The following is a 22,511-nucleotide window of genomic DNA, read 5'->3' as shown; positions in this document are numbered from 1 at the left end:
CGCTGAGAATTAATCACTGAAAATAAGCTTGTTTTCTCACAAAATAAAAGATCACAAGGCTCATCATTTGTTTTGTTGCTGGTGACAGCAGTAGCCAGAGGAATGAGTACAAGTGGCAAATATTAGCTTTAACTGTGGAGAAAGGAGAAGGGAAATGAATAAGCATTTATATATCATTTATTATGTGCCAAGCATTGCTAAGAGCTTTATAAATATTTTCTCATTTGATCTTCACAACCACCCTGTGAAACAGGGTTATTCCCATTTTTTAGTTAAGGAAACTGAGGCAAACAGAGGTTAAGTGACTTGTGCAGGGCCACATAGCTAGTAAGTATCTGAGACAGACTTGAACTCAGGTCTTCTTGACCCTAGTCCCAGCATTCCATCCAGTGAGCCCTGTAGAATCTGGAAAAAAGGAAGGGCTCTTGTTTCAATCCCTAAGTGGACTTTTTCCTTCCTCGATGTATTTCTTACTAACTGTGGTTAGAATGGTTTGACCTAGTTTCAGTTACAGAAGTCAAGGTTGTTAATGGCTGCCTTAGTCCAATCACAGAATTGCTTGTTTTAGGTAGAATTAGTAGGAGTTTTCTCTTTAACCAGGTAAGAATCATCCCTTAATTACTTCCATATCTACAGGCTCAACAGTAAACTCAGGGCTGAGCCTCATGAAACACGTGAAATTCATCTTCCATTGTTTTCCATCTGATCTGTGAGCCCATGCTCTCTTCCTCCAGGGGACATACTTGAGGTTGACAGGTGTCTAGAGTCCTCATATATGCTTCCATAACTACCTGCCCCCAACAAATTTGGTTTGAAGTTACATGAGATGATACACATGAAAGCTTTGAGTTTCTTGAAATAAAGGTGTCCTATGAGTTGAGTGATGACAGACAATAAACTTATTTTTGATCTATAACCCACTGTAACCATAACATAGAATGAATGATAAATGAATGAGTGGATGGAAAAAAGACATTAAAAATTTTTTTTAAATATTAATTTGTGGAAAAATAACCCTAAATTTTATGGCATAAAAATTGTCTCCATACACAACAAACAAAAGGCACCAATTTGAGCCACTGTAAAAGCTTGAGGGCAGATCACGGGAACCAGCTCTCCCTGAAGCCCAGAGCACCCTAGGGGAGCCCATTGGGAGAGGCTACTGCGATGGGAAAGAACTCATAACAGAATATGCATACCTCTGCCTTGTGCATGTCCTTTCATTTAGTGGGAGACAAGGTCCAATGGGAGGATTCCCATTTTCCAATCAAACCATTTGTTTTTCAACAAGTCCCTTTAATTTGGTCAGAGGAAGGTAGGGAAAGGGATTAGATTTGGAACCAGAGGTGCACAGTTCAAAAATTTGACTCTGCCACTTAACTCATTAGGTGACCTTGGACAAGTCCAGTGACCTCTGTAATGTCTGTTTTCTCACCTGTGAAAGGAAAGTGGTCTGGATGACCTCTGAGAAGTGTCCCCTAGCTGAGACTCTAGGATCTTAGGCCCATCCAAGGTTTTGTCTTCTGTTTTCAGTGCCTGTAACAAGGGCTTTCAATGAAGGTGGTCAGAGAGGAAGTCATATAAGAACAGCTGAGACTTACATATGTATAGGCCTTGGGAAGGACCTTTAGATCCCTGCCTAAAGAAAAAAGGCATTTATTAAGCACTTACTATGCGCCAGGCACTGTGCTGAACCATGGAAATACAAATATAAAAGTGAGACAGTGCCTACTCATTCCTCAAAGAGTTTACATGCTAAAGATACACATGTGAGAATGGTTATTAGGGAAAGATGATGTCCTGATAGGTCACAGATTTATAATGCATGAGTCTGAACAGTTCATCCAGATTGCCCAAGTGCCAACCCTACGAAAGTGGGGCAAGTACCTTGGACTTTCCCCCTTCCACGTACATTCGTTCCCTTCTTCCTAGAACTAGTAAGTCAATATCCTGCATTACTAGACGAGCATGCTAGTTAGTGGCTACACAAGTTCATTCTACTCATACGTGCTCAGTGGACTCCAGAAGGTATTTTGGATGATTGTCTAAGTCTGAGGCCACTGGCAGGGGCAGTAGACAGGCACGTCTGTTCTGTTTGTGTGCATGTGGGAGATTGGAGAGTGCTTTGGAAAGTGGATCCACAGCTTAGCTAGCCTAGCTCTGCCCTTTCCTTCATAGTTTCTCAGCACCTGTCAAGCAACCAACAAATACTTATTCTATTTAGGAGGGACAGCATTTAAGTATGGTGGAAGCCAGTACAAAGACCCTGAGACAGGAAGTGGAACAAGTATGCAATTCTGCTGTACCACAGAGTGCATGGAAGAGAGTAAGGGGTAAGAAGGCTAGAATGAGAGGAAAGGAAGGGCCTGTGTAAAGAGCTTTATGGGAAAAACTTTACTAGAGATAAACCACTGACATTTATTGAGAGAGAGGAGAAAGGGAGAGAAAGGGAGAGAGAGGGACAGAGAGGGACAGAGAGAGAGAGAGTGTGTGTGTCACACAGTTAGACATGCATGCTATCATCAACAAACATATTAAGCACCTATAACATGTTAGGAACTATAGTAGGCTGATGCAAAGTGAAATGAGCAGAACCAGGAGAACACTATACACAGTAACAACAATATTGAACAATGCTCAACTGTGAATGACTTAGCTACTCTCAGCAGTACAAAGATCCAAGATAATTCCAAAGGACTCATGGTGAAAAATGCTATCCACACCCAGAGAAAGAACTGATGGAGTCTGAATGCAGATCAAAGCATACTATTTGTCACTTTCTATATTTTTTGGTGTTTTTTTTTTTTAAATTTTGGTCTGTGTCTTCTTTCACAACATCACTAATATATATAACCTACATCAAGTTGCTTACTATCTTAGGGGGGGGATATGAAAGGAGAGAGGGAGACACTTTGGAACTCAAAAATTAAAAAAAAAATGAATGTTAAAAATTGTCTTTACTAGATGAGCATGCTAGCTAGTGGCTACACAATTGGGAAAAATAATTTTTTAAAGGAACTATACTAAGCACTGAAAAGGATTTAGACACGGCCACTGTCTTTAATTAACTTGCAATATATTTAGAGACAACATATGCATGAAAAGATATATGGCAATGTTATAAATATGCCCACCAAGCCCTCTCCCCTCAAAGTAAGAGGCTTAGTTCCTGGCCAATAACAAAACTGTTGTCCAGAGTGAAAGAAAGAAGAATCGTTTAATTACGTGTACTGTCGAGTTCCCTTTAATAAGAGAAGCATCAGAATACAGAAGTGAGAGCAGGCTTTATAGTTAGTAATTGCCGAATTCCTCCCTTCTGGATCAGGATTGATCCTAACCCTTCTGGGTTACAATCTTCCTTATATGCCCTGTTCATATATTTTACATACATGTGATCCCCACCCCTAAACATACATTTTGTACCTAAAATTGTGTTACTGCTCCTCCATGGGTGGAGAAGGTAATATTCATGAGGCTTATTAAGCCTTCATACTAGCAAAAAGTCAATGACCATCCCTTGAACCTGACCAGTTTGAGCCAGTTTCAGCCTAAACCCCCTTTATCAGAAACTCTTCAACTAGCCAGCTTCTCCTTCTAAAAGCTGATCGGTCGATGGTGCTTGCCATCTTAATCACCTTGAAACTGTAACATCCTGTGGAAACCTAACTTTTTAGTATTAGTATTTCTCACAGCAATACTGTGGTACATATGCCAAAGGGCAAATGAGTGGCACAGGCAAATGGTCTAACCTAAATGGTCCTTGGGTCTAAATTTAGCAGTGCCTCCAAGAGTTCTCACATAACCATCTCATTTTTCATGATAAGTCTCATTTAACTTCATAAGGCACGGGGAGAATGCCATAATCTTCACTGAGGGGAAATTAGACTATCTTTAAACTTTGCCATCTTATAACCTTAATATGATATAGCTCTGCACAACTGCAACCTACCTCACACCAGTCAACGGGTCCCCTTCAGGAACTGGGGACACAGTGCATGGAGAAGAGAAGGCAGAAGAGACTTCTGAAAACCGTTGTTTAGTATTTCAAGGGCTGTCACATGGATCAGAGATTAGACTTCTTTGGTCCAACCAAATGAGCCTTCTTGCTGTTCCTCACCCAAAATATTCTATCTGCTATTGCTTTACCTTTACACGCTCTCCATTTCTAGAATGCCTTCCCTTTATAACCAAAATCTACAAGAATCCTGAGTTTCCTTCATAGCTTAGCTCATGTCATCTTCTCTATGAATCTTTTCCTGATTTCCCTGTTATGAGTACCCCCCCAACCCCCACCAAATTACTTTGGGTTTGTCTTGTATATAGTTTGTTTATACTTGTAAATGTACATGTTGTTTCCCCAAATAGAATGTAAGCTTCTTGAGGGCAGGACTGTCTTTTGCCTCTTTTCCTATTTCCCAGAGCTTAGCACACTGCCTGGCACATAGTAGGTGCTTAATAAACATAAGCAACATATTACACTTATATCAATAAGTCAGTCAAACGCTTAACGTTTGACTGACTTATTGATATAAGTGTAATATGTTGCTTCCCCCAAAAGAAGAGACTGTTTCATTTTTGCCACTATATCCCTAGAGCCCAGCACAGTGCCTGGCCCATAGCAGGTTCTTAATAAACACTTGTTTGATTCTTCTGCTTGCCCAAAATAGGCAGAACCAGGAGCAAAGCTCCAGGGTTACAAAGACAAATTTAGGCTTGATGTAATGAGAGATTTCCCAAAATTTTGAACTATCCAAAAGTGGAACGAGCTGTCTTGGGAGGCAGTGAGTTTTCTTAATCTTCAAGCTAAATGACTGTTAGCTAAGTTGGGCATGGGATTCTTTTCAGTTATGGGTTAAACTAGGTGGTCACTGAACAACTTTGAAATCCTATGATTCAAACTAGGATGGTGCCACAAATACAGTGAACACTAACAAAAGTTTAATTAATGCCCTAGTGGTCTCCCTCACAGCACATAGTATTAAATAATGGGCACATAGTAGGTACTCAATAAATATTTGTTGAGTTAATGGAAACACCCACAGTTGAGGGATGCTAAGTATACATATGGTCTGTATTGCTTTCTGGGAGCTTCAAAAGAGAAGGAAGGGCTCTGAGGCAGCTAGGTGGCATGGTGGGTAGGGTGCTAGAAGACCTGAGTTCAAATCTAGTCTCAGACACTTACTAGTTGTGTGACCCTGGGCAAATCACTTAACTTCTGTCTCCTTCCATTTCCCCATTTGTAAAATGGGGATAGTAATAGCATCACTTCTTGTTGTGAGGATAAGATGAGAGAATATGTGTAAAGTATTTTGGAAGCCTTATAATGGTATATAAATAGTAGCTATTACCATCATTATAATATTGCTGCCTTTTTTTTTTTTTGGCCTGGACCTATGATTTCATTAGTAGAGGAAATTGCCTCAGCTCAACTGCCCTGCATCTTATGAGGAGTTAAGTATCTTGTCCAGGGCCCCTTGAATTAGCTAGGACTTGAATTCAGGTCTTCATGACTCCAAGGCCTTCTGTCGAGCTATTATACCAGACCCCCTTCTATGTGCATCCTGGGCCATTACCAGTCATCTTGACTTTCGTCCTGCCACTGGACTTCCTCAACTCTAAGAGAGAACGAGGTTGATGAGTTTGCACAACGCTGCCTCACTTAAATCCAATTCATGTACGAGTCAAAACATCACCAGTGATGTCTCTGGGTCCTCTTGAAAAATGAACAACAACAATTTCCCGCCTCTGCAAACAGGGGACTATGGGGAATGGTGACCCAGGTCAGGCAAGACTTTACTACCAGTTTGAAGGGCCCCATACTTTTTAGATCCCTGGGCCCTCTTTTAGCCCCAATCCATCCTGCTACAGGTTTGTCATCAATTTGGAAACCAGCTGAAAACAAAAGCTACTGGGTGGAGCTCAGCAGAGGGTGAAAAGCTCTCCTGCAATTCCAAGGGCATTGGCAGCTCATTTGAGAAACTTCTTTTTTTTTTTAATTTTTTTTTCAGCCAAAGACAAGGTTTATTAGAACATCCATAATACTGGGCAGAATCTTAAGGAGTCTGAACAAGAGTAAGCAGTGGCTAGACTATAAGAATCTCAGCAGTGACTAGATTTTAAGAATCTCAGCAGTGACTAGATTTTAAGAATCTCAGCAGTGGCTGGATTTTAAGAATCTAAGCAGTGGCTAGATTATAAGAATCCCAGCAGTGGCTAGATTTTAAGAATCCCAGAAGTGGCTAGATTATAAGAATCCCAGCAGTGGCTAGATTTTAAGAATCCCAGCAGTGGCTAGATTTTAAGAATTTAAGCATCTCAATGGAGACAAGATGGACCTTATATACAGAAAGACTACGGGAGGGATCTAGGAGTGGCCAAATAGTCTATGATGTAATAGAATTCCAGGAACCTGGACCACATGGCCAAGGGAGAATGGAGAAATGATCTGGGGCCATAGGGAGGTCCACAATGAAAGCCCAGTTGATGGGATTATAGTCTCAGGAGAACTCCAGAGGTTTGGCCATGTGGGACAGTCCAGGGTTTTTCCTTTCTGGGGCCCAGATCCCAACCCCATCATTCCCCTCTCAGACAAATGGGACCCATATTCTTTTGGAGTAAGGGGCAAAGGTCTGGGCTTCTGAAACTGCTTCTTGCTGGCAAGAGGCATAGAGATGTCCCTGCCTTGAGGGAGTCCCAAAGAGGTTGACTGGAACTGAGCACAGGCTGCATCCAGGGAACGATGTGGGGACATTGGCTAGTACTCGATGTTTGCTACCAACTGTAGGTGAAAGACCCATAGTCTGGAAGACATAAATCTGACAGAAAAAAACTGCAGGGCCCAGATATAAAGCAGGGACTAGATTTAGGGCCCAACTTTGAGAAGATAAAACATCCTTAGTTCTGTTTGAATTCAGATAATTCAGTTTTCCAACCATGCTGCATCAAATCCATGTCATAGCCAGGAATGGCTAGGCGGGTAACATTCCCTTTCAAAGGAACATAATGGGGGCGGTCTCTCTCTCCCGCCGCTGCTGGAGGGAGCTGATGGCAGCCTTCCTAGTGCCCACTGAGCCCTGGTCCTGGTCCTGCTGCCACTCCTCATCGGGCTCTCGGGCTCCTCAGCGCAGCCCGGTACTGATCCGGTGATTACTCCTTCCTACCGCACTACCTCTGATGCAGTCATTTCCACCGAGACTGTTTTCATTGTTGAGATCTCTCTGATATGTAAGAATGGGGCACAGAACGTGGCCCTCTAAGCTGACGTTAACGGAAGGCAGTTCCCAGTGAGCCGTGGCCAGGATATTGGATGTTATCAGGTATCTTGGAGCTTGGAACATAAGAAAGCCCGTTCTGGAACTTATGAAGTCCAGTTCTTTGATGAAGAATCTTACAGTCTTCTGAGAACGGCCCAGAGAAGCAAGGAGGATGTCTCAGCCATAGACCCTTGTTCACAGTCAGTGTGGATCACCGGGGTGCCTGGAATGGGCCTTGGGTCTCTACAGAAGTGCTGGCTGCGATGACTGGCATGCTGGTCTGTTACATGGCTTTCAGTGCCAAAAGCAACATTCAGGCCTGAGCCATGTGAATTGAGCTTCTCTACATAGAAGTTTTTCTTCATGCAAAATAAAAGGGTTTTTCACTGGAAAAAAAAAAAGGAACATAATGGGGAAACTGAGCCAGGAGGATCCCATTTTAGACTGAGGCTAAAATTGTCCTCTCAGCTTTTCCCAATGCTGACTTCCCACCAGTATCACCTTCTCTGAGTAGCTTGTGGTATTTCTCTCAAGATGGTGGATTATTGATTATCAATGGATTATGACCCATTAGACAACTCAAAATAAAATCCTATGAACTTTTACTTCAAACAGCAAGTTTTACTAATCACAGCTTAGGAAAAACTTTTCCAGGATTTACATCTCAAACTCAAATTTGTCCCGGTGTAAAAAGCCAATCATTAGAGATTTCTATACACTTGCAAATTCTCAGCAAGTCATACATAACCCAAGCAAGCTTTTTGGCTAGTTTACACATTAAAATAACCAATACCTAAATTATTTTAGCGGTAACCAAATTATGAAAAGTTGCTTGACATAACTGATGCAGAAAGTTCACCAATTTGAAACTTGAAACAAACCCATTACCAATCAGGTGACTTCAGTTTTGTTAAATGCATTTCCAAATTACTTTACACAGAGAATCAACATCTCATCGTTAACAGTTAAAACTAAAACTTTAGAAGAGTGTGCTTACCCAAGTTTGGAGGCTAGCTTCATTACCTTGAGCAGGATGTGCTGAACCTGGGTGATGCTTCCAGGCAAAGGTTGTCCTACAGCCCAAGGCCATTGCCAGGGGGGTCCACACTGTAGCTGCTGCCCCTCCCCCCTCCCTCCTTTCCCAGGTGGGGGAGGGCAAAATCAAAGGTGAGGGGTAAAGGGTGAAACTCTCTTCTATGAGTGGAGTTAACATACCCTCCTGACTCAAGGGAAGGGAGTGGGAGAAAGGAGTGACCAACGTTGTAAGGAGGAGTTTCAAAACTCCTTAATGATCAATCACAAAACCTCAAAAATCTGCCAAGATATTTTTAGCTGTTCTAACTTTCCCTGTAACCTCCATGAAGGAGGATTCTGAGGTGCAGAAGGAAGGGAGTAAGTAAGCCTCAGGGAACCAAAGAGCAACTGCAGTTTTCCCCAATTCCCTAGCGCCAAGGGAATTAACAGATACACTTCCCGATAGGGCGACGTCCTTGTCCTCTATGCTGCGGAAGGTGTACCCAGGTCCACGGCCGACCCAGTGGACTGAGAGCCAGAGAGTGTCAGGCCGAGTGCGAGACAGCCTCGTAACTGTCTGCCCGAAAAGCACCTCCAAGCCTTGATGCTTGAAGAGTGACCCCAACTGCAGAGCAAGAAAGGAGGGGAGGGAGTAGGCTTACATACCTTCCAGTCTTGGCTGGAGAAGAACTTGGGGTTAGGCAGTTTCCCCTTATGGGCCACCAAAATGATGCGGTTTAGGGGATGAGATCTAGAGGTTAGGGGTCCTGGAACCCCCAGATCATGACACGCGTGTCCTGCCTGAAAGAATTCAACTGAAGCCTTCTTGCAGCCAAAAACAAGGTTTATTGAAGATTCGCCATATTAGCTAGACTCTTAAGGAATCAGAACATCTGTGGCCTATTGCTAGATTCTAAGAATCAGAGCAGTGGCTAGATTATAAGAATCCCAGCAATGGCTAGATTTTAAGAATCTAAGCTGAGAAAGTTCTTCATAAACAGTAATAATATCTACTGCAAGTGGGTTAGATAAAAACACAGGAAGAGCTCCCCATTAAGAGGAAAAAAATCATCCCTATCATTACCTATAGACAGTCACATGAAAATTTCATGCCTTCAACCAATTCAAAACATGAACCAATGAAGTTACTGTGTTGATGAAGCCCATGGGATTTTAAATACTAGGGTTTTGCTTTGGGGTGCTCATCTCTCTTTAAGGAACAGGCACAGAATGCATGGCTGATTGCATCCACTCAAGATAATACTGTTTTTGTTTTTATTTTTTTTCGTTGAACCTGTGATTGCATCAGGGAGCACCTGATAAGGAATTTCTCTCTACCAATGCATGTCCACACATTCTCTGTGACTTACAGTCTCTGTGTGACCTTGGGCAAGTAACTTAACCTTTCAGTGACTTAAGCCACTTATACTCTACCACTATAAGTTGCAAAGCAAGGGTCAATCTGTTTTCGTTTCCTCTCCTGACTCTGTTCTCCACAATGCCTTAGCTGCTGTCTCACCAGGGAAGTTTCCTCAGTGCCTGTGACCTCACATTGCCTTGAGTGAGGTCTCTCTACCCTTTAGACCCCCTTCTCCCATTGGTGAATTCTTCCTGGAATCTCCATTTAGAGGAAAGGCCTAGGCTAGCCATTTTTCATTCTTTTCCTGGCTCTGCTCCTGGCTTTCGGAACTTCACCACTATACCCCCATTAACCCCTGCCCAATCCCTTTTCAGAACTTTTTTATATATTGCAATGGTTCTTAAACTTTTTGGTCTCAAGATCAAAATTCTTTTATTTTTCCTTAAATTTTTTTTTCTTTTTTTCATTATGAGTCTTTTGGAATTGACACCAACATTTTAAAAAATTATTGAGGACCCTTCAAAGAGCTTTTTTTTTAAAGGGGGTTATATCTACCAATATTTACCATATTAGAAATTAGAACAACTTAGTATTATTGTTATGAAAATAGTTTTGATATTGTGGACTCCCCAAAATGGATTGAGGGACTCTTCTGGATCAGATTTTGAGAACTGCTGATGTATTATCTTCACCCATGAGAACTCCTTGAGGGTAGGGACCATCCTTTTTGCTTGTATTGAGCATTTAGCCTGTAACATATTAAGGGCTTAAAATATGGTGTTGACTGATTTTGTTAAGGTACTCGACACTAAGGTCCTCTCTCAATCTGAACTGCCAAACACTTAAACTCTACTGCAGAGAGCGCAAGTCTGATGGGCTGAATGCTGAACACATTTGCCTAAAAGACTGCTTTATGGAGAACTCGCACAGAGCAGCGCTCACATGGAGGTCAGAAGAAGTAGAACAAAGACACTTTCAAGATCTCTCTGAAGACATTAGTACTGATTGTGAGACATGGGAGACAGCAGCACAGGACCTCCAGAATGGCATGCCTGCACCCAAGAAGGTGCTGTGCTCCACAAGCAAAGCAGAATTGCCGCAGCACAAGAGAAACGTGAGCTGTGCCAATCTAGGGACATCTCCAACCCAAAAGTTCAAGAGGACTATTTGTGCCCGACTTGTGATAGAGCCTGTTGAACACACTGTCCCTTGACCCCAGCATCCTGATGTCACTGGTCCTCTTCGAGTATGAAGGATGGACAACAACAATTTTCTATCTGGGCACTTAAAATAGTTTTATTGCTGTTTTAAAAAAATCTTATTTTTTAATGTAGTCATAATCTAAGGCTATAGTCTTCTTGTAGGATTGTAGGATTATAGATTTAGGGTTAGAGGGGATTATTTTATACTCATTTTATAGAAGGTGAAATGAGGTCAAAGAGGCATGTCTTTGTTGAAGGTCACATAGGGAAGAAATGATAGAGGCCTGGTTCAAATCTAGGTTCTCTGGCTCCAAACCCAGCACTCTTCTCTCACACCAGATGATCCGGACACTGAAGTAATTGTCTGCTCTGAGAATCCTTGTCCTTTTCAACTAGCCTCCCTATCCCCCAGAAGGGTCAGGTTCTCACCAGATCCATTGCTCAAACCTGTCCAATTCTGTAACATTCTCTTTTTAGAAGCAGAAACTACCAAACATTCCAAAACATGCGTCAGTACTCTGGGCATGGAAAGTAGGACGTGTGCGACCTGAGTCCTTTCAGAGCCTCTGACCTTCATGGGTGAACTGGCAATACTGGGATAAAAAGAAACTTCCTTTTTATTTTTGCCAAAATAGCTACCAGTCAAAAGACTGGAAATGCCATTAGAAACAGAAATGGTTTTCTGGAAGACAGAGAAAGGTTCTCTTCCTGACCTCCCATAGTGATAATGGAGCTCGGTATTTATAGCTTTGCTAACCACCCAGCTCAGACAACAATCAATGGATGAGGTCAGCTGGGGGTCACCATGGACTGGTTTTGCTGTGAACAGTGCTAATGCTCATAGACACTTAGCCCAGGTCACGTCCCAGGGAAATAAGAGGCTGAGGAATCAGGGCAATGTACTAATTGGAAAGTTTTCTTAGAGGCCTCAGCGTCCTGTACAAAGCCTTTTGTTTATCTCTGGTCTGGCCCGCTTGTCTATACTTACCCCACGCCCTTCTCCCTTTCCAAGCCCTGGACTTTGGAATGCTTCTTTTGGCTTTTACCATTTTAATGCTACTCTAGCTCAGGGTAATTTTAATAATTTCTGTTTTTCAGCGTTTATATTGTGCCTGACTATAGTAAAGGGAGAGAATAGGTAGAAAATGCACTAGACTTGAGTCAATCTATTGACAAACATTTATTAAGCACCTATTATGTTCTTTCTCTAGGATGAAAATGAGTTCGTAAAATTAGAATTTGGCTTAATTATAGCATCCCCATTGTCATCACTGTAGTCATTACATATTATTATTCTGGTCTGCTTTTTTCACTCTATACCAAATTGTGCAACTCTACTGATGTTTCTCTGAATGTCTCATATTCATAATTTCTTCATTAAATTCATATACTACAATTTATTTAGACCTTTTCTAATAGATGGACATCTACTTTATTTCTCAGTCCTTGCTAATCACAAAAAAAGTTGCCATTAATAGTTTCATATATATTGGATCTTTTTTTCCTTTCAGTCATTTACCTCTTTGGGATATATGCTTAGAAGTGGGATTTCTGGGTCAAAAGGTATGAGCAGTTTAGTTACTTCTTTTTTTTTTTTTTAACATAACTCTTCATTGCTTTCCAGAATGGCTATACTAATTCACAGTTCTACTAACAGTGTATGTCCTTCTATAGCCCCTTCAACACTGACTCTTTCCAACTCAGAACTGTTTTGATTTGAATTTCTTTTACTTTTATTGATTTAGAGCAGAGGTATCAAATTCAAATAGAAAAGGACAACATATTAATCTAGAAAACCACAAATCGACATTATCTATGTCGTATTATATTTTTATTTTGTCAAACATGTCCCATAATATTTTAATATGGTTTGGGCACCGCGTGGGAGTTTTGCTGGCCCTGGTGGTCTGTGGGCGGAGCGTTTGATCCCTCTGATTTAGAGCATATTTCTTTCACTAGGTTGTTGATAGTTTGGAGTTTTTTTGAAAACTATTTTTCATATCCTTTGACCTCTGATCTATTGGGGAATTGTTCTTGGTCTTATGTATTTGTGTAAATTCCCTTTAGGAAAAAAAAGAAAGAAAGAAGGGAGAAAGGAAGGAAGAAAGGATTTAAGACACCATTACCCCCACCCCATCCTAAAGAAGCTAATGGGGGAAGACCATAGGCAAAAGGGAGTTGAAAAGCAAGGAGGGGCTGTTAAGTGGGAGATGAGGGTATCTGTGAGAAAGCTGGTTTTGAAGTCTGGGAAGTCAAGAGCAGAGCTAGGAATGGAATGAAGACTAGCTAGCTTGAGCCACCCCTTAAAATGGAAGGCTCCAAAAAGAACTCACCCATCCAAGAAGGGGAACAGGCCTGTCAGAGGGATATTCCAGGGCTTGAAGGCCCCATAAGTGTTTGGATGTTCCAGGGTAAGCAGGCCCCAAATGCTGAGGGAAATTTCAACATGAGATAGCTACTGACACATAGTTTTGAAGTCCAGAATGTCAGGAGCAGAGCTGGGAAGGGAATATAGGAAAATAGATAAAACACATATATGTATTATACATATATTACAAATGAACACATATGTAAAGAATGTGCACATACACAAATACATATTTATGTATACATAAAACTATGTATTTTGGAATCTGACTTTTCTCAGTGTTTTTTTCCTACTCAACAGTTTCTTTTATTCTAAGTTAATTTTGTTCATGTAAAAGCTTTTAAATTTTATGTAATTGAATCGGTCTATTTCATGCAAAGTTATTTTCAAGATCAGACAAACCACTAAAGGCTTTAGAACATTTTTATAGATTTTTTTGTTTCTACATCACATTCATTTCAAAACGTACCCCTCCTCCTTCTCCCGCCCAGAGAGCTATCCTATATTACAAACAAAAGGAGCAAAAAGAGGAGGTCAGCAAAACTAACCGATGCATCAACCACATGTCACATTATGTGCAATTTTTCTATACCTGTGGTCCTCCCCTGTGCAAAGAATGGGGGAAGATGAATTCTTTTCATCCCTTTTTTCGGGAATGAATGTGGTCATCATCATTACACAGCAAAACCCAAAAACTCCTGAAACCTTAAGCCAAAAGCAATTCATCCCATTAGTCACATAGCCTCAGCTCAGTGGTGATATGATTACTTTCTGCTCTCCCTTCTTTCTCTCAATGCTCATCGTCTATGGACAACCCTCTGAGTAGGAGAGAGAGCAGGTGGACTTTGGGTCCAACTAACACTAATATAGGCTTCTCAGTGAAGAAGGAATGTTTTAGTACAAAATTCAATTCCGTCCCTTGAGCAGCTGGTCCTGGAAACTCACCAGGGAGGAGCAGGTTTAAAGGAACAAAGGTGAAAGGGCATGGGAGGGGGCAGGGGGATGGGGCCGGCAGCTAATAAAATTAGGGGGAAATCGTTAGGCTTTTCTCTAACTAATGTCCCAATTGGTTTAACGGAAAGATGTGGAGCTGCCCAGGAAAATGGGGCCTAGCAATGAATCCAGCTAAAATATAATTATCAGATGAGGAGAAAGACAATAAAATATGTCGTTTCAGCTAAGTCAGAAAGTTAGAATCTCATCTCTGGAATGAGTCCTGGATTAAAAAAAAGAAAAAAGACAATCAAAATAGTAAAACAAATTGTGTTTTTAAAAAAAACATCTATTTCAAATTTATGTTTCCAGACTTGTGTAATTTTACAGAGATAAAACTAGGCATAAAAAAAGTAAGCCTAGGCTTTAGAGTAATAAGGTTGTTGTATATTTGAGGATATATAAACCAAAATTCATTTACCAATGTGGGATGGGAAATCTATTCAATAATTCAACTCAAAGGTAGAAAGTTGACTCTGCATTTGATTCTAAGCAATGATAAACAAACTCTCTTTTTGGGGAGAGGACAATGCTTTATTTAAGCTTCACAATTTGCAAGGGCTCTGATGATCAGGAAAGCCTAGAAAATTTGCTCCTTCTTATTATTTCCTTTTTAAAGGTTAAATTCTATTTTAAAAATTATTATTATTATTATTATTTTTTTTAATTGGGTCTCCCTATCCCTCTAGGCTAGATGTCCAGTAGCCACTTACTGGCCTGATCCTACTACCCGCTGCTATAGAAGCATTGATCTGCTGTGTTTCTAACAGCATGGTGGCCCTCTGCTTCTAAGGGCTCACCATATTGTTGGACTTTGCGTGGAAACCCTGATCACTTGTAGCCCTACTGCAGCTCCTAATTCCCAAACTGAAGTGATCCACTAGCCTCAGCCTCCTCAGACACTACAGGTGTCCACCACCACTTTGTTTCATTTTTTTTTAATGAACAAACATTTATTTTCTCTCCTTTACTCCTCCCCTTCCCTCTACTCTAAAAAGCAAAAACAAAAAATGAAACTTTTGAAACCAATATGACTGTCAAGTAAAGCAAACTGAGACACTGGCCAAGCTAAAAAAGACACGAAGGAATCACTGAATCCTCCACCTCTCTGTCAGGAGGTGAATAATGAATGTTCTTCATCTTCAGGACTCTGGAATCATGGTGGGCCATTGGGATGATCAGAGTTTTTACATCTTTCATAGTTGTTTATTTTTTTAGTGTTGTCATTGTCTAAATTGTTCTTCCAGTTCTGCTCACCTCATTTTGTATCAGTTCCTAGAAGTCTTCCCAGGTTTCTTGGAAAGTCAACAAGTCAAGGGGCAGCTAGGTGGTGCAATGGATAGAGCACCGGCCGTGAAGTCAGGAGAACCTGGGTTCAAATCTGGCCTCAGACTAAACATTTAACACTTATTAGCTGAGTGACCCTGGGCAAGTCACTTAACCCCAACTGCCTAAAAAAAAAAGTCAACAAGTCAAGTTAGCAAGCATTTATTGAGTGCTTATTACATGCAGGCACTGTGTAATGCCCCAGAGATATAAGACTTTACATTCTAATATGCCAACAATTATACACACACACACATACACACACACACAATATATGCAGTGTGGCATTAGCAGGTCACTGGGCAGAGGTCTCTCGAAGAGGGTGGTATTTGGGTTGAGTTCAGAAAGAAGGTGGGGAAGCCAGGAGACAGAGGTGGAGCAGGCCTGGGGTGGGGGACAGACAGTGAAAAGGCACAGTTGGGAGATGGAGTGTCCTGTGTGAAAAACATTAAAAAGGCCAGGGTTACTGAATTGTAGAAGACTTGGAAGGGATGATAGTGTAAGAAGATTGGAAAGGTAGGAAGGGGCCAGGTTGGGAAGGGCTTTAAATGTCAAACTGAGCATTTTGTTTGATTCTGGTGGTAATTAAAAGCCACAGGAGTCAATCAAGTAAGGAGGGGTGTGTGAGACATGGTAAGATTGCATTTTAGGGAAATCCTTTGGGCAGCTCAGTGGAGAATGGATTAGGGTGGAGATATCTGAGGCAGGGACAGTCTAAGTGTGAGGTGATTTTAGGGCCTTGTACTAGCATTGGGCAGCTAGGTGGCACAGTGGACCTGGAGTCAGGACGACTTATCTTTGTGAATTCAAATCTGGCCTCAGGCACTTACTAGCTGTGTGACCCTGGGCCAGTCATTTAATTCTGTTTGCCTCAGTTTCCACATCTGTAAAATGGGCTGGGGAAGGAACCTGCAAACTACTCCAGTATCTTTGCCAAGAAAACCCCAAATGGAGTCACAAAGAGTCAGACCCAACTGAAACGACCGAATAGCAACACCAACACCACCAGCATGGCAGTTGTGTGAATGAAAACACATTTCATTGAGGGGACTCACACAAGAGATATGAGGGTAGACATTAGATTTGACAACAGATGAGTGCTAGTGAAGAGTCGAAGTGGGCACTGACATTTGGAGCCTAGGTGGGTTGGACCCATCTAGACAGTAACAGAAATGTTGGGAAGAGAGAAGGGGGTAACATAAAGAGTCAGGAGACAGAGTGTAGTGTTGGAGGAAAAGCAAGAAAACAAATATTTCTGGATCACAGAGTACATAGAGGGGAGTCAAATATAAGAAGTCTGGAAAGGTAGGAAGGCATCAGGTTGTGATGGGCTTTCAAAGCCAAACAGAAGACTTTACATTTGGTCATCCCATTTCTTTCGTAATTTCCTTCAGCACAAAAGGATTCGATTACATTCATATTCCATAATTTGCTTGGCCATTCTGCAACGGATGGGCCTCATATCTTTCCATTTTAAAGTTAGACATGGGATCCGCCTAGTTAAGGAGGTTGGTTGCAAGAGGGGGTTCCTGGGGCACTATTCCCAATTTTCCCTATTACCTGAGAGACAATGGCACAGTCTTAGAGTGCTGGACTTGGAGTCAGGAAGAACTGAGTAAGAATCCTGCTTAGACTTTGCAATAGGGTTTAACTAACTTTCAGCCTAAGTGGACTTCATCTTGGTTTTAAGTGTGTGGAACTGATATAATTTGCTAAGTAAGTACAATGTATGACAATGTTTATCTACAGAAACATTCCATACCCTTTACCCTGTTTCAAGATATGTGTTATTAGCGGCCATTAACTGTCTATACCATATATCACTTATATTCTCTTGAATCTCTGTGGTTAGTTTATTTCCAACTACCATGCATCCCCTGTACCTGTTAGTGCAGCCAATCATAAAAGAAGACTAATGAGCACTTCTTCCCTCTCCCCCACTTTTCTGTAAATCTTACGGTAAAATCTAATTAACTTGTACATAAGACACAAATTCCTTTGCTGTAAGTTAAAATTGATTGACAAGCGACTGTGTTGCATAGTTTTTGGTTTTTTTTTTTTAGATGCTACGACAATGTTTACTAGCTGTGTGACCCTGGAAAAGTCACTTAACCAACCTGTCTGGGCCTTAGTTTCCCCATCTGTAAAATGAGGGAGTTGGAGTCAGTGGCCCCTAAGGTCCCTTTCGGCTCTAAATCTATGATTCTATGACTTTATGACCATCTCCTACCTGTTCTATTTTTCCTGGCTTCTTCTCGAGCACCATACACTGACTACCCCAACCCAAATGTGAAGTCTCCCTCCTCTCAGAGGTGCTTGACTTTTACATTCCTCATTTGGATTTTGCCCCATAACATTTATTGACCCTTTCCTCCATATAATTATCTAGATTTTAAATTCCAAGAGGGCAAGGACCATAGGGTGGGTGGTTACATCCACGGTTCCTAGAAAAGTAGCTAGCACATTGTTTTGTTGTTGTTCAGTAGAGTCTGATTGTTCATGATCCCATTTGCACATTGTAGGTACTCAATAAATATAAGCTATTAGGTAGGGGATGAAGGGCACTAGTATCAGTTTCCATTTACAAGGCTAAGACACAGGAGAGATAGAGTTCAGGGGTCCCAAGTCTATCTAATAAGCTACAAGACGGCAGTGAGAGATGGCCGCATCAGTCGCTGGTTGGAAGTCCCCATGGGGATTTTTTACTTCTCTGTTAGATAGAAAACCCTCCCATACAAATACCCACATTTTGTTCCCTATTCCCTAAACCTATGGCTAAAAATGTGTTCTACTCTTGAATCCCCTACCTCCTTATCCTATTTCTATTCATTCCTTGTGAAATCCTAGCCCTGCATTACTTCCACCACTAGGCATACTACAAATGTATGCTGTCCAACTTTGATGGGCACTCACTGTCAATCAATCCTTTTATTCCTTTCCAAGTGCTTTCCTAGCCTACTCCCCATGGAATCTATACCCTTCTCCTCTCCAGTCACCCATACCTCCCCCCTTCCTCACCCTTTCTGCTGAGGACCTCCCCTCTTTATTGAAAAAATGGAGGCCATCCTCTGTGAGCTTGCTCTTCTTTCTTTCTATTCATCCCCAAACCCCCTGACACCATCCCCCATTCTCTCCTACTTTCCTCCAGCCTCTGATAATGAGGTAGCACATCTCCTTGACAAGGATAACCTTCTTTATACGCGCCCTTGACTCTGTCCCTTTGAGTCTTTTCCAGAAGATTACTCCCTCAAACACATCCCCTCCCCCCTTCTCATCTTCAACCTTCCCTGTCTCCTCATTGGGGGCCATCTCCAGTCATTCTAATGAATATCTGGCCATTGGACCCAGATAGCTCTGGAGGAGAACGTGAGGCTGGTGACCTTGCACAGCCCTCCCTCATTCAAATCAAAGTCAATTGCCCTGATGTCACGGTCCTCTTCAAGAACAAAGGACAAATGCAGTCTCCTCATTGAAAGCAGTAGCTCCCAACATGTTCAAGCCTTCATCACCCTTACAAAATCTTCACTAGACTCTATCAGCCCCTCAAGCAATTGTCCTGCATCTCAGCTCCCTTTCTTAGCCAAACTCCTTGAAAAAGCAATTTCCTTTCCTTCTCTTACTCATTCCTCAACTCTTTACAACTGGTTTCTGATTTCATCATTCCACCAAAGCTGCTCTCCCCAAAGTTTCCAATGGTCTCCTAATTGCTAAATCCAATGGCCTTTTCCTAAGGCTCCTTCTTGTCAAACTCTCTCTTGGTCTTCAGTCTGACATCATTATGTGCCTATGGACATTTCAAAGTGGATGATGTCCTGGAGACAGCTGAAAATCAACATGTTCAAAACTGAATTTCCCTATTTCTATTAAGGGTACCACCATTCTAGTGGTTCTCCATGCTTGGAACCTTGGAGTAATCCTCAAATCTTCACTCTTCCTCACCCCACATAGCAAAATAAGTTGCTAAATCTTGCCATTTCTATCTCCACAACATTTCTTGCATTTGACCTCTTCTCTCTACCCACACAGACACCACCCTCATCACTTCTTGTCTGAACTATTGCAATGACCTCCTAATTTTTTCTCCTTCCTATGTCTTTCCCTACTCCAATTGATTTTTCACACACTAGCAAAGACTTTTCTAACCACATCCCCCCTTCCCCCCAACATGATAAACTCCAGTGGGTCCCTATCACATTAAGGATTAAATCTAAACTCCTGTGTTTACTTTTAAAGGCCTTCACATCTTGACTCTTTTCTTAGCCTGATTATACATTATCCCTCTTCTTGTATTCTTTGGTTCATCCAAACCGCTCTTCTCTTTGTTCCTTACACACAACATCATCTGTCTCTGTGCTTTTGTTCTGTCTGTCTGCAATGCCTGGAATGCATACCTTCCTCACCTCCAATTCACAGAACCCTTCCTTCTTCCAAGACCTGGTATAAATGCCACCTTCTACACAATGCCTTTTCTGATCTTCCCAAATGCTCTTACCCTCTCTCCTTATATTGTATTTATTTCCTTTAAACTTATTCTGCATATACTTATACATACAAGCACGTCTAGTCTCCCCTGGTAGAATGTAAACTCCCTGAAAGCAGGAATTGCCTTATTCTTTTATTTGTAAACTCAGCACCTAGCACAATGCCTGGCACATAGTAGGTACTTAATAAATGCTTATTGATTGGTTGATTTAAAAGTCACTTACTAAATAAATTGATTGTTTTTGTTGAGAGGCAGAGGCACAATACAAAGAGGACTGAATTGGAGTGAGGTGGGTGGGAGGGTCTAATCTTGTCTCTGTCATTTATTAGCTTGGATGATTTGGCCAAATAACTTGGCTAATTGACCCTCTCTGTGTCTCACTTCCTCCTCTGTAAAACAATGGAGTTAAAGGATGTGACCTCTCTCAAATCTCAGCTCTGATCCTTACTAGCCTTGGGATCTTAGGCTTGTCACTTTCATGTTTCAGACCCTCAATTTCTTAATCTATGAAATGTGGACAATACTAACTATATGGCTCAACTCATAGGAGTGTTGTCAGGAAAGCACCTAAAGGGTATCATCATTTATGTTCACTTTCAGCACAGCCTTTCCTATGGATACATAATCAGTTTATTTTTTGATTCCATTAATTTCAGTAAAACCCTATAACCCTAGCTTAGAACGCAGAGCCTGATGGCTTTGTCCCCTTCCCTGGCTCTGATATACAACCAGACCAGCTCATATTCCTAGTCTCTCCCATATGGTCATTTAAATTAGCATTATATTTCTTATAGCTTAAATTTAAACTAAGGAAAAATGAAAATGGAAAAAAAAACCAAACTCTTATAGACTTTATCTCATAAGCCCTTGCTTGACATGACTGACTTTTCCTCTATACTCTCCTCTGTGCTTTGGTTACCCTGATCTCATTTCTTTGGAAGAGAAAAGAACAGTCATTTATGGGTTGTCAAACCTCCTGATGGACTGTAGGATCTTTCCTACCTCCATTAGTGCAGAGTTCCTTCTTCTTGACCCCCTGACTCTAGGCAATCAATAGTCACAATAATAAAAAAAAAAAAATTACAGCTCACTTTCCGTAAATGCCATCTCAGACTGAGGGAGATCTGGCTGTTCTTCATAAAACACCCATATCTGGCTGACATTCAGAAGAATGGTTGCACTTTAAAAAAAATAAACCAAAACCAAAACCAAACCAAACAAAACAAACCCCAAACATCCACGGTGACCTTGGGCAACTCACACTTGGGCAACAGTTCTTGGGGTCTCAGTTTCTTTATCTGTAAAATGAGAGGATTGGCATAAATGATTTTAATTGTAGCATTTTATAATATAGAACTCTGACTAAACCCTTAAAGCTGCCCATAAATGATTATGAAAATAAATGAGAGCACATATTTATACCACCCAGCAAGGTTTGCAAAGTGCTTTCCTGACAATAGCCAGGAGGGTGACCATCTTCATTTTACAGATGAGGATTCAGGTCGGGTCTTAGGGATTCAGTGACTAGCCCAAGATCACAAGGCTAATACACATCACAGCTGGGACCTGAGAGATGAAAACATTTTTGAAAATTCACTGAAGAAAAAGCACAGAAGGGGACACAGAGAGAGCACTTTTGTGATTAACTTGGTAAGATATAGATGTGTATATATATGTATATATGTATAATATATATACATAGATACTGTGCATAATCCTTCAGTTTCTTCTATAATCCTTTTTCTTGTTCTTTTTATCTTGAAATGTTTGTGTTTGTTGAAGATGTTAAGTTGACAGGAAAAAAATAAAGTTCAAATGAGACTACTTGACATAAAGCATTTGTAAATCTTAAAGCATTCTATAAATGGTAGCTCTCATCTTATAGTAGACTCTATGAATAAATCATTATCCCAAAATATTCAGAAGGAACTAAGGTTGGTTGTAAAAATGGATAAATAAGATTGAGGCAGAAAACCCACATTAGCAAGAATTGTGTCTTAACACTGACTAGTCTCATGTTCTGCATACTAGAGTCACAGCTTCTCTGTTCAGATTAATTGTGATTGCCTGGAAATAACCAGATCGTCTTGACCTAGCTGAGCTGGCCGATGACTATACGGATGCCGTTTCCTCACCAGTTAAATGAGAAAATCAGTCTACACGATCTCCTAAGGTCCTTTCCAACTGGACTGTTTTGTGATTCTACGATAACGATCTTATCTGTAGACTGGCAGTGCTCCTCCACAGTTTACAAAGTGATCTTGGTAAACATGAGCTCACTTAATCTTCAGAGAACCCTGTAAGGTAAGTACAACAGATATTATGATCCCCAGAGGTAGCTAGGGAACTCTGTGGATAGAGCATTGGTCTTGAAGTCAAGAAGAATTCAGCCTCACATACTTACTAGTTGTGTGAACCTGGGTGAATCACTTAACCTCAATTTGCCTCAGTTTCCTCAATCGTAAAGAGTACTTATGCCTCAGGGTTATTGTGGGGACCAAATGAGATAGTA

At 41.2% G+C, this 22,511-nt stretch overlaps 1 pseudogene; it reads left to right on the top strand.

The window, feature by feature from the left end:
• Positions 1 to 7,002: 7,002 nt before the first annotated feature.
• Positions 7,003 to 7,648, top strand: LOC114049557 (annotated as a pseudogene).
• Positions 7,649 to 22,511: the final 14,863 nt, after the last annotated feature.

This window comes from Vombatus ursinus, unplaced genomic scaffold, assembly GCF_900497805.2.
Source record: "Vombatus ursinus unplaced genomic scaffold, bare-nosed wombat genome assembly UNPS02014798.1, whole genome shotgun sequence".
Taxonomy (NCBI): Eukaryota; Metazoa; Chordata; class Mammalia; order Diprotodontia; family Vombatidae; genus Vombatus; species Vombatus ursinus.
This window is presented reverse-complemented; position numbering and strand designations above follow the sequence as displayed.